The sequence below is a fragment of the Grammomys surdaster genome, unplaced genomic scaffold (assembly GCF_004785775.1).
Source record: "Grammomys surdaster isolate TR1022 unplaced genomic scaffold, NIH_TR_1.0 191, whole genome shotgun sequence".
Lineage (NCBI taxonomy): Eukaryota > Metazoa > Chordata > Mammalia > Rodentia > Muridae > Grammomys > Grammomys surdaster.
Window position 1 is genome coordinate 16518960 of NW_021604636.1, and position 11240 is coordinate 16530199.

General features: G+C 44.6%; 1 pseudogene; it reads right to left on the bottom strand.

Moving 5' to 3' along the window:
* Positions 1 to 295: 295 nt before the first annotated feature.
* On the bottom strand, positions 296 to 1273 carry LOC114622798 (annotated as a pseudogene).
* Between the last annotated feature and the right edge of the window lie 9967 nt (positions 1274 to 11240).

Genomic DNA, 11240 nt, shown 5'->3' on the forward strand with positions numbered 1-11240 from the left:
ATCACTGGCTGCTCTTCCATAGGATTTCTATAGCTCTAAATATGATATCAAGGTTATACCTACACATAAGGACATCAAATAACCCAGAATCCCAAGTGTCTCATAAGTGCCATTGGGTTCTTTTTCCTGTGGCTTGAGTTGGAAGATAAAGGTCACATGTTGCAGCTAGTTAAGGTAATTTTGTTGTTGCTGCTGTTCTTCCATTTTTAGGTTTTCTTCCATGCCCTCCCAAACCCTCCTTCAATGTATTTGTTCAAAAATACGGGTTGTTTGTATCACTGTTTCTCAAGTCTAGTTTTTTTTTTTTTTTGCTTGATCAATCTGTTTATTGTCTTTATGAAAAAATCTTCATAGAAAATTGATTTAGCTTTCAGCAGCCCATTCCTGAGCTCTGAGGAAGCTTGCCTTCTTTTGAGCAACCCGGTCTTTCTTCTGGGCAAGAGACATTTTAGGACGATTCCACCTCTTCTTCACTTCTCTTTTGGGCTTCTTCTCATAGACTGGATTCTCTCGGATAGCAGCATGAGCTTTCTTACACATCTCCATGTCTGGAGTTACGTTGTTCTTGATGTACTGCGAGAACTGTTTCTTATATGCATCTTCATCTTCCTCCATTACGTAGCGCATGTAGTCTGCCACATTCTGACCCATGATGTGTTTCCGATGTACCTCTGCATGGAACTCCTTGCTTTCAGAGTCATAACCAGGGAATCGTTTGGTATTATAAGGGATAGACAAGCCTCCATCCACAGCTCCCTTCAGGGCCCCGAAAACCAGTTGTAGTTCGGGCAAGACCTGCATCCAAATAGCAAGTGAAGGCACCAGGCTGACCGTCAATGCTTTCCACATTGTATTCATTTCCATTCTCCTCCACCTGGCCTTCACATGCCAAACCTATTCAGAAGCCTGCGAGCCAACAGCGGGCCAGTGCAATAGGCTGCAGCATAATTTGTCAGGCCAAATTTCACACCGTATTTTGGAAGTTCATGTGCATATGCTGCGCAGACGATCATATCCCCTTCGATACGGGCATATGCAATCTGGCAGGTGATATCTCTGTTAGCTACACGAACTATCATCCTATATTTGGGTGTGTTGTACTTATTCTTGTCCTGGATCACCAATCGTGTCCGTGCATAGTAGTCAGTTTTACCCTCTCGTCGCCTTCTAAATCTCACTTGGTATCTTTTAAAGTAGGCCTTATTCTTGACAACTTTCACGAACCCCATCCTGCGGAACAGAGACCCGCAACCGCGGCTGCACACAGACCTGCTGAGTCGGCCGCGCTAGGGGGAAAAGCAAGTCTGGTCTTTTTTGAAGGTTTATATTTTTTTTTTCTATTTTATCTGTATGAGATTTTGATTGCATGTATGTGTATGTACCACATGTGTGTCTGGTACCCCAGGAAGTCAGAAAAGGGCATCAGATCATCTGGTACTGGAGCTTCTGGAAGCTGGGAGCTTCCAGGTGGGTGATGGGAATCAAGCTCAGGTCTCTGAAAGAATAATAAATACTCTCAACCACTGAGCTATCTCTCCAGCCCCAAGTCTGGATTTTGCTGGTTTCTTTCCTGGAATGTCAAGCTGGCCATTCTTTCTTCATAGCTGGGATACTTTGATAAAAGTAACGTCCTGTGGAGTCCTCCATCCTCCAATGATGGCCGTTTAAATTTATTCTTGTTGTCCTTACCATGTTCCTATTATTACACACTCATGCATTTAAATATATATGGTGTGCTTTTGGTCCACTGCAGTTATCATTGTGGGTGTTAATGATACCCAGATTGTCCAAGTGGCACCTCTTGCTGTGCTCCCAAGAACATACTAGGTAAAGACATCAGCCAGCATACCACTGCTGCTAGTCCTGGTCAACATGCTGGGTGAAAACCCACGTGGGAGCTGTTTCACCCTAACAGTGATTTCATTTGTACAAACCTTGGATAATACAGAGGTTCTTAGCCTGCCAGAGGAAGGGCTGTATGACTCAAGAGCAGGCTATGCTCTTCTGCAGAGACAAACACATTCCTTGGGTTAATGTTCATTTCAGGTAAATTCATTCCTCCTCTCCTCTCGGGATCTAGGCAAATAGCAAGTCATAAACATGGAAGCCAAACAGTCTTCTGTTTTCCTATATCTGTTTATTCTTTGAACCACGAAGAGTCTCTGTGTGAAACATTATGCTCTTCTGCTATTCTTTCTAAGGGATACACAGCTTACACCCACAGGTTTCATGTGTGTACAGATTGATAGAGATTTAAATAGAGGCATGCTCTGTGTGTCTGTCTGTTGCCCTATCTCCATCTACAGAAGTTTCCCACTTTGACTCTTCTCGGTCACTACTCTGTCACTCAGCACCACTGGGTTGTTTTTAATCACTGAAGACATGTTTGTTTGTTTTGAGACTTACTGATGTGTTTTATAAAAATAAAGAAGGGAAGGAATATGTTTGGTGGATGTGCAGTCATGTGTGGGGGAGGGGTGCCTCTGTGGGCCATGCTGAAGCATCCCTTCCCCCGTGAGGGACCAGCCATAGTATAGAATACAGTTTATTCAAGGCATGGGGAGGGGAGTTGAGAGGATAGTAGAGATAGAGAAAGGGAGAGAGAGAGAGAGAGAGAGAGAGAGAGAGAGAGAGAGAGAGAGAGAAGAGGTATAGAGGCCAGCCACTCTGAGGAGAGAAAGGGGGAGGAGAATGGAGGGATGGAGGAAGAGGGGATAAGGGACAAGAGGACAGAGCAGGAGCAAGAAGGTAAGAGAAAAGGGAGGGGGCAAGCAGCCCCTTTCATAGTGAGTCAGGCATGCCTGGCTGTTGCTAGGTAACCGTGGGGCAGAGCCTAGACGAAATGCCAACACTTACAAATGGGATTCTGTAGAACGGACTCTGCAGTTTCTGGTTTCTTCTTCACATTTTTGATATGAATTCCTGTTGGTGGTGGTCTGTTTCTTTTGAACACGGAGTTGCTACACATAGGAATTTATCAACCTTTTCACCATCTGATGGTCATTTGGATTGTTCCCAGGTTCTGCCTATGCTAAATAAAGCTGATATAAGCACAAGTCTTACAGTGGACACCCATCTTTCATTTCTCCTGGACAGAAACTGGGCTTGGATTTTCAGGATTATGTGTTTATGAGATACTTCTAAGAGTTTTACCAAGTGACTGCACCACAACAAATTCTCACCCCACTGTGCTAACATTCTAACATTCCCCATTCTCACCAGCACTGGGAGGCAGCAGACCATCAAATTCTGGGAGCTATAGTAGTTTTGGAGTGGTTTCCACTGTGTTTACATTTGCAGTTCCCTAGTGACCTAGGCTGCTGATCCTCTTGTGGTGCTTTTCTTGGGTTCTCTGTTGTGATGTGTCTATCCTTCGACCCTTGGCTGATGGGCTTTCTGTATATTCTAGATACAGATTATCAGATAGATGAATTTTGAGAACTTTCTTGTAGTCCATGACTTGTTGTCCTCCCTTCCTTCCTTCTGTCCGTCCTGCCAGAGATTGGTGTTGAATCCCTAACCACACATATACAAGGCAGTTGTTTTTAATTTTATTTCATGTTATTCTTATGCTCCAGGGTCTTCCCTCAACTGTAACCCAAACGTTCATAGATTTCTCCATTTATTGAGCAGTTACTTTGGATCCTCTACTCAGTCAGGTTCTTAATATCCAGGGACCACACATACTTTACTTTTGGGAGACAACCACTGTGTGTGATCAGTCAGACAATGGGGGTAAACAGCCCTTAATACCTCGTAGTCAGAAAGTGGCTGATAGGCCTTGATAATGATCTTCAGCCTTGTCTGCAAGTTCAACTGTGAGGCAGTGAGTGAGGTTAAAAAAAAAAAAAAAAAAAGGTCCGGTACAAAGTGCTGACCTCAGCAGTCCGGATTTAATTGGCCCTGGGGAAGCTCTCAGACACCGATATTTTAAAAAATTCCTTAGCTGATTCTGATGACCAGAACATCTAATTCAAAATGTACTCTGAGTCCCTTGCTCAAGGTTTGGCTCTTAAGAATCGCTGGCCCGTCAGCTCAGGAAGAATTAAACAGCAGACCATCCTGAGCCTGTATCAGCGTCATCCCCAGACTGTGCGCACAAGAAAGAGCGCATGGCTGACGCAGTTCTCGCTGTGAGATTGGAGATACTTTAGGTTTTAATTTAAGAGCTCTTTTTAAAATCTACTCTGTCTTCCACCCCCACCTCCCAGGAGGCAACACACCACGACGTCAGCTCCAGAAACCAGATCCAATTTTGGAGGTTTGCAGCAGCCTGGGGAGCCATCCAAGGTGTCCTTTGCAGGCAGGCAGTCACAATTGGCAACCCACACTTGCAGAGGGGTCTCAGTGTTTCATGCGAACAGCTCTCTCACTGACAATTTTCAATTTGCTCTCATTTAATGGGGCTTCAAGGAAGGCCGCTATGTGGTGGGGGAGGGGCCCCACTCTGCTCTCCAGCGTTCAGCTGACAGGACTGTGGCTTTGAGAGGCTGAGCTGTATTCTCCAACCTCCAGCAAATAGCTTTCTCTAAAATAATACCTGTCTTGATGTTCATCCCTGTGATGTTTATAGTTCCTTGCAATGAGCCACAGTGATTCTTATTTATTCTAGAATCCGATCCCCGCTATCACTTGGTTGAGGTAGAGAAGAGAGGAATTTCATGAATGACTCCATGGAGCATTTAGATTGCCGTCATCACTGGAGTGTCAAAAAACATGTATGCAAATAATGTTTGTTCCCAGCCATCAAATTCTGCAGAGCAGCAGCACATAAGGATTGCTTCAGGGAAGCCAAGCGATCCTCACCAAGAGTCACTCTCTCCAGAAAGCTCAAGACCCTGTTCAGCAGAACACAGACAGGGGCTAGGGGCACCTTAGGGATGGGTGGGGTCTCGAGGGCACACACCCAGAACAATGAATGGCTTTGATAGAGTCTCAGAAAAATCTTTCTCTCTTGTAAAATGTGAGTGCCAAGAGACTGGCAGGGAAGAGCCCCGATGCAGTTAGTTCCTCCTGGTGGTTTTTTGCTGCCGTGTAGAGATATGTGTGAGCGAGGCAGGTGAAAGTTGAGAGCAAAGCTTTGCTGACCCTTGGCTGCTCTTCCAGGTGGCTGCTGGAAGAACGAATCAGATCCAGTGACATAACAGCTGTATAAGCAGTGCCCCATACTCCAGACGCACCAGGTCTGCAGACACACCTAGAGAGGATACTGGATGAATGGAAGCTAGGAAACCGGGAAGATGAGAAGGGGTGGGGGTGGGGATGTCAGGAAGTCTTCTCAGCCTGTAGAAACAGACTGAACATCAGCCCTAGCTGACTGTGGGGAGCAATATACACCGTGCAAAAACAAACAAGAAGAGTTTCATCCTCAAAGCAGAGAGACATGGAGGAAAAACAGGTGGGGAGTGTGAAGATGAGCCCCCAAATTAGGGGGCTACAGTGCTAGGCTTGTTTGGAAAGACACACAAACACGGAGATGACTATAAAGGAAAAGAAGTTTATTGAGTCTTCAGATTCCAGATGGTGTGGGGTGGGGGCTTGGTATCATATAAGGACTCTAGGAAGCCAGGAGAGGGAGAAAGCTTAATCAGAGCCTTCCTTGGACTCCCTGCCTTTCTGCACGGCGGAGTGAGTGGGACAGTGCCCACAGGCCTAGGCCCAGCTACTGTGAATCATCCCCCTAGAACTGGGTCTGGGGGCTGTCCTTGGTTATCTGCTTTATGGCCCCGAGGTGGTTAGAACAGGTGAAAGGTATCTTCATCCTGAGATAAGGAAAGAAATATGAGGGGTACTCTGCCTGGCTGGCGTGTCTACAGAGGGAAGCTTCCCCATGGGGGTGTCTCTAGGAACCCACAAAGCAGAGTTTCTTATTCTCTTTCCCTGCAGAAACAAAAGGTGGGTTAATATATGAAGTAATAAAGTGGGATTCTGAAAGGCCCCTCCCCATTGGCCACTGCCATCAGGAGCTGTATAATCAGCGCGATCTTCAGCCATCAAACGTTTGGGGCATGAGCAGTGTGACCAACGGCCTGGATCTTTGCAGTTTGATTTAGCTTGTACACACATCAATGCGACAAAGGAAGCTGGTGGGAACTCATGCTGAGCACTGGTCAGGAGAGGTACTTGGAAAATGGCATACAAATCCAGATCTGAAAGGCTCTATGGAGGAGGCAGATGGTGAGAGGGCTGAAGAGAGATTTGCCTCAGTTTATACAACAGCCGAGAGGCACAGGGACAGTTCATAGCTTTCTCAGGCAGCAAGCCTACACGGACCCCTCTGTCCCTCTTCTCTGGCAAAGGCTGGGACTCTGAATAGAACCAAACCAGCAAGGAAGAACTGACCACAGTTTTCGACAAGCCCAGGGTCTGGGTACCCAGCACCCCCATTTGAACAGCCCTCTCCCAGGCATGCTCTTGTGTGGCCGCTGGCTCTGGGGAAAGCATATGCTCCACAGATGTCCTCAAGGTTAGGTGTTCATGGCACTGTGAATAGAAATTAGCACAAAAGGTTTCTTGGCATGGGATCCCGGAGCCTTGGCACCGTGTCAGTAGCAGGAACACAGCTCAGCTGATGGGGTGTGGGAGGCATGGGAGGATGAAGGATCAGGGGCCAAAGCTTTTAGAGCAAGGACGGAGGCCGTGTTTCTGCCAGGCTCGCTAATGGAACCCCAAGGTTGGAACGTGTGACCTGATGAACCCCAGAGGAAAAGTGCTAGGGCAGGCACCTCATGCTCTGTCCAGAGGTGAGACTTGGGGATCCTGGCCTTGTGGCTGGGAACCCTGTGTTACAGGCAATGAAGTTGTTCTCACACCTTAAGCAAAACTCACCCAAACAGATCAGTAAGTGGAGAGCCAATGACCACAAAAATCTGACTGAAAGCCATTGGATAAAATCTTCATGCCCTTGGCTTTGATAATGTATTCTTAGATAGTGGGACCCAAATGCACAAGCAATAACAAAGACAATAAGCTAAACTTCAAAATTGAAGACTTGGGTATTGACATTCTCAAGGAAAGTAGGCATGCGAGCTGCAGAGAGGAAATCTTCACGGGTCATATCGCCTATGAGGATCTAGTATGCATCGTAGGATGGATTGTCACAGAGCCCAGTGTGGGGGCAGAGGCCTGTGTCTTAGCCAGGTTTACTATTGCTCTGAGGAAACATCAGGACCAAAAAGCAAGTTGGGGAGGAAAGGCTTTATCTGCCTTACACCTCCACATTACTGCTCATCATCCAAGGAAGTCAGACAACAACTCAAACCAGGCAGGAACCTGGAAGCAGGAGCTGATACAGAGGCGATAGAAGGGTGCTGCTTACTGGCTTGTTCTCCATGTCTTGCTCAGCCTGCTTGCTTACTTTTCTCCCTCTCCCTCTCCCCCTTTCTCTCCCTCTCTTTCTCTCTCTCTCTCTCTTTCTTTCTTTCTTTCTTTCTTTCTTTCTTTCTTTCTTTCTTTCTTTTCTTTTTTTTTTTTCTGGATATAGGGTTTCTCTGTGTAGCCTTAGCTGTCCTGGAACTCACTCTGTAGATCAGGCTGGCCTTGAACGAGTTCAGACTGCAGAAGCCTCCTAAGTGCTGGAATTAACAGCATGTGCACCTCCATTGCTGCTGGCTAGGCATGCTTTCTTAGAGAACCCAAGACCCCAAGTCTAGGAATGGCCTCACTCACAATAGGCTGAGCCCTCCCCATAAATCACTAATTAAGAACATCCCCTACAGGCCTGGCTGGCTTTAGCCAGATCTTATGGAGGTATTTTCTTAATTAAAGCCCCTCATCTCAAATGACTTTAGTTTGTGTCAAATTGACATAAAACTTTCCATCAGAGCCTGTGATCCCAGCACCAAGGAAGCAGAGGTAGGATGACCTTAAATTTGAGGCCGACTGAGGCTACATAGTAAATCTTGTCTCAACAAACAGACAACATTCCCATAATTTAACTAAAAAAGCAAGCAACACAGCCTTTACAACAGGCAGAGGACTTGAACAGACCTTTCTCCAAAGAACACACAAAAATAGGCAGCAATTACATTAAGTATATTAAATTTCATTATTCATCAGGGAAATGTAAATTAAACCCATAATGGCCATAATTTGAAAAAAAAAAGTAAATATTGGCAAGGACATGGGGAAATTGGAAATCTTATATATCAATGATAGGAATGTAATATAGTTTGCTCATGGCTAGAAAGAGCTTGATGAGTCTTCAAAGAGTTAAATTAAACACAGTCAGAAACAATTACACATGTCCATAGTAGCATTATGCTAAAAGTGTAAATGATCCAAAATATCCCTCAACATATTAGCTACAAATTATATTACATATATAAAGAGGATGACTGTGCTGAGACATGTCACAATATACACATCTTAAGAACATTGTGCCACGTAAAAGGTGAAGAGAATAACAGAAAATAGGTAAGGGGGCATAAAGTGTCCCTTAAGTGTGAAAAGATGCTCAATCTCTTTCATTATAAGAGAAATTAAACCTACAGAAGGAAACGTGCCTTACCTCTCAGACTGATGGTGATGGTTTGTACATGCTCGGCCCCGGGGTATGGCATTGTTAGAATGTGTGGCCCTGCTGGAGTCGGTGTGTGTCACTGTGGGTGTGGGCTTTAAGACCCTCATCCTAGCTGCTTGGAAACCATTCTTCTGCTAGCAGCCTTCAGATGAAGATGCAGAACATTCAGCTCCTCCTGTACCATGCCTGCCTGGATGCTGCCATGCTCCTGCCTTGATGAAAATGGACCGAACCATTTAAAACCATTTAAAACCATGGACTAAACCAGCCCCAATTAAATGTTGTCATTATGTGAGTTGCCTTGGTCATGGTGTCTGTTCACAGCACTATAACCCTAACTAAGACACTGACAAAGATTCCAAAGTTTAAAAAATTCTGTTGGTCATGACTGTAGACACAAAAATATTACTGGCGAGAGTATACACAACACTCTTACACTGTCCATTCCCTCCCAAATTGTAGTTGTATATGTATGTCCTCTAACTCACAAATCCTGTTTGGGAGCTGCCACAGACAGAGCATTCACACTAGAACTTCATGAAGTTGGAGCTGACAACAATGACCTGAGGTCTGTTCTCATAACGCTGTTGGGAGCCACCTTAGGGCTCAACCATTCCATCTGACAGAAGCAGAGTTTGAGACCAAGCCTAAGGCCAGCTAGTGTCCATCGCATTCTCTCCACTGGTACCTATTCAACACCCCCAGGGGAGCCATGCCTCTAAAACCTTCATGTTGTCAACAGTGCCCCAGGGTGACTAAACACAGACAATAGCCAATAGTTGCTGAATAAAATGATAGACAAACAAACAAAGTCACTTTGGCCTGATTTCCATTTTATCAATTTTTCTTTCTTTGATGTTTCTTAGTTAGGAGGACTCTCACACTGTACCTCAAACTGCTGTGTAAGTTATGTGGCCCAAGCTTACTTAGAACTCATGTTGACCTGCCTGCTTCAGTTTCCTGAGTCCTTGGATTATAGGTTGGGCTATCATATCTAGAATTTTATAAATATTTTTTAAGGTCATTAGTTGGATTTTCTCCCCTACAGTAATTTACCTCTTTCTAGTGAATTTGCTTATTTGAAATATATACCAATAAAGATAAATGCAAAGAAGCCCTTCAATCCAACAAAATTAAGCTAAATTATTGAATATATTAAAATTTCTAGACTTGATCTTGATATTTGTTTAAAACTTGCAGTTTGGCCTGGCATGGCCAAGCACACCCATCACTCTTGTACTTGGGAGGCAGAGGTCGGAAGAGCTCAGGACTGAGGCCAACCTGATCTACATAAGGAGGCCCCAGATCCCAAAAATCAAACCCAGACAAATGAACCTTGGTAATTTGGTAAGCTTCTACTTAGATACAACAATCTTAAATATCACCATAATAGCAAATGATCATTTAAAAATACTGATTTCAAGGCAGATGATATTTAAGAAGAGTTTCTAACCCAGTGATTGTCAGTATGTGGGTGGAGACCCCTTTGTGGGTGGAATAACCCTTTACAGGGATCACCTAAGACCATCGGCGAACACAGATATTTACATTATGATTCTGTAGCAAATTTACAGTAGCAAAATTATAGTGACAAAGTAGCAACAAGAATAATGTTATAGTTGGGGGACACCACGACATGAGGAACTGTATTAAAGGGTCTCAGCATCAGGATGGTTGAGAACCACTGCTCTAACCTATAACCTATACAATGTATATGACAAAGCACCTCTGTGTTATGAGTAATAGTGTCACCTGACACTTCCAGATTTTATGACTAAGAGCTGAAAGCTGCTGAGGCAACTTGTGGCACTGTCCTGTAAGTGAAGCACATGGACCTGGCATGGATTAGGCACCACCCAGCTCTGATTCAGACAAGCTTTCACCTGTCTTGACACCCAGCTGAGGAACACATTACATCATCTGAAGAGTTAGTTCTATTTCAGCTATAAAAATCTTATGCCATCAATTCCCTAAGACATATGGAAAAGGGCAAAACCTTGCAGAAATGTTGTGCACTCATCTGTAAACACAAAAACAACTCCTCAAAGCAGCTAGAGCAGATCAGTTTATAGATGACAAATCAGCTCGGTCCAAACTACCTTTAGATAACTAGGGTTGAGCATCAGCCTCTGGAGACAGAGTCCATATTTCACCATCGGAAGTGGTTCTGACGGCTGCAAGTAGCCTCCTTCCAAAAAAGCTGAGGTGGAAAGCTAACAGTTCACTGAATGACTGATTATTGTTGACAAATCATCTGAACAACACCATGAAGAAGGGAACACAGAAGATACTACCGTGTGTCTTGCAGTAACCATTGATGAAATGTTTTGAGCTTACAACCAGGATGGCCACAGGGCTGCTGTCAGGCTGCTCCTGGATCCTCTCACGCTTGAACACAAGTACTTATTCATATAGATATACACAGAAAAACCACTTCCGGACATCGTAAATCCTATTTTCTGCCACTTTCCACTCATGACCATCTGCCAGGCGATGGCTGAGAGATGCGTAAGATGGTCACTAACCCCCAGGAAGGCTTCCCTAGGAAATGTGTGATGCCAGGGGTCAGTCTGTTTCAGTAGAAACTATTTTAGATTTCAGATCTGTTGGACTAAGATTTGAAGCCACATTTGGTGGCCATTGTATTTCAGTTTAAATGATTACAGATGGAAGTCGCCTACACTTATTTAATAGCACCATAGTTACTCGTTCACTCACT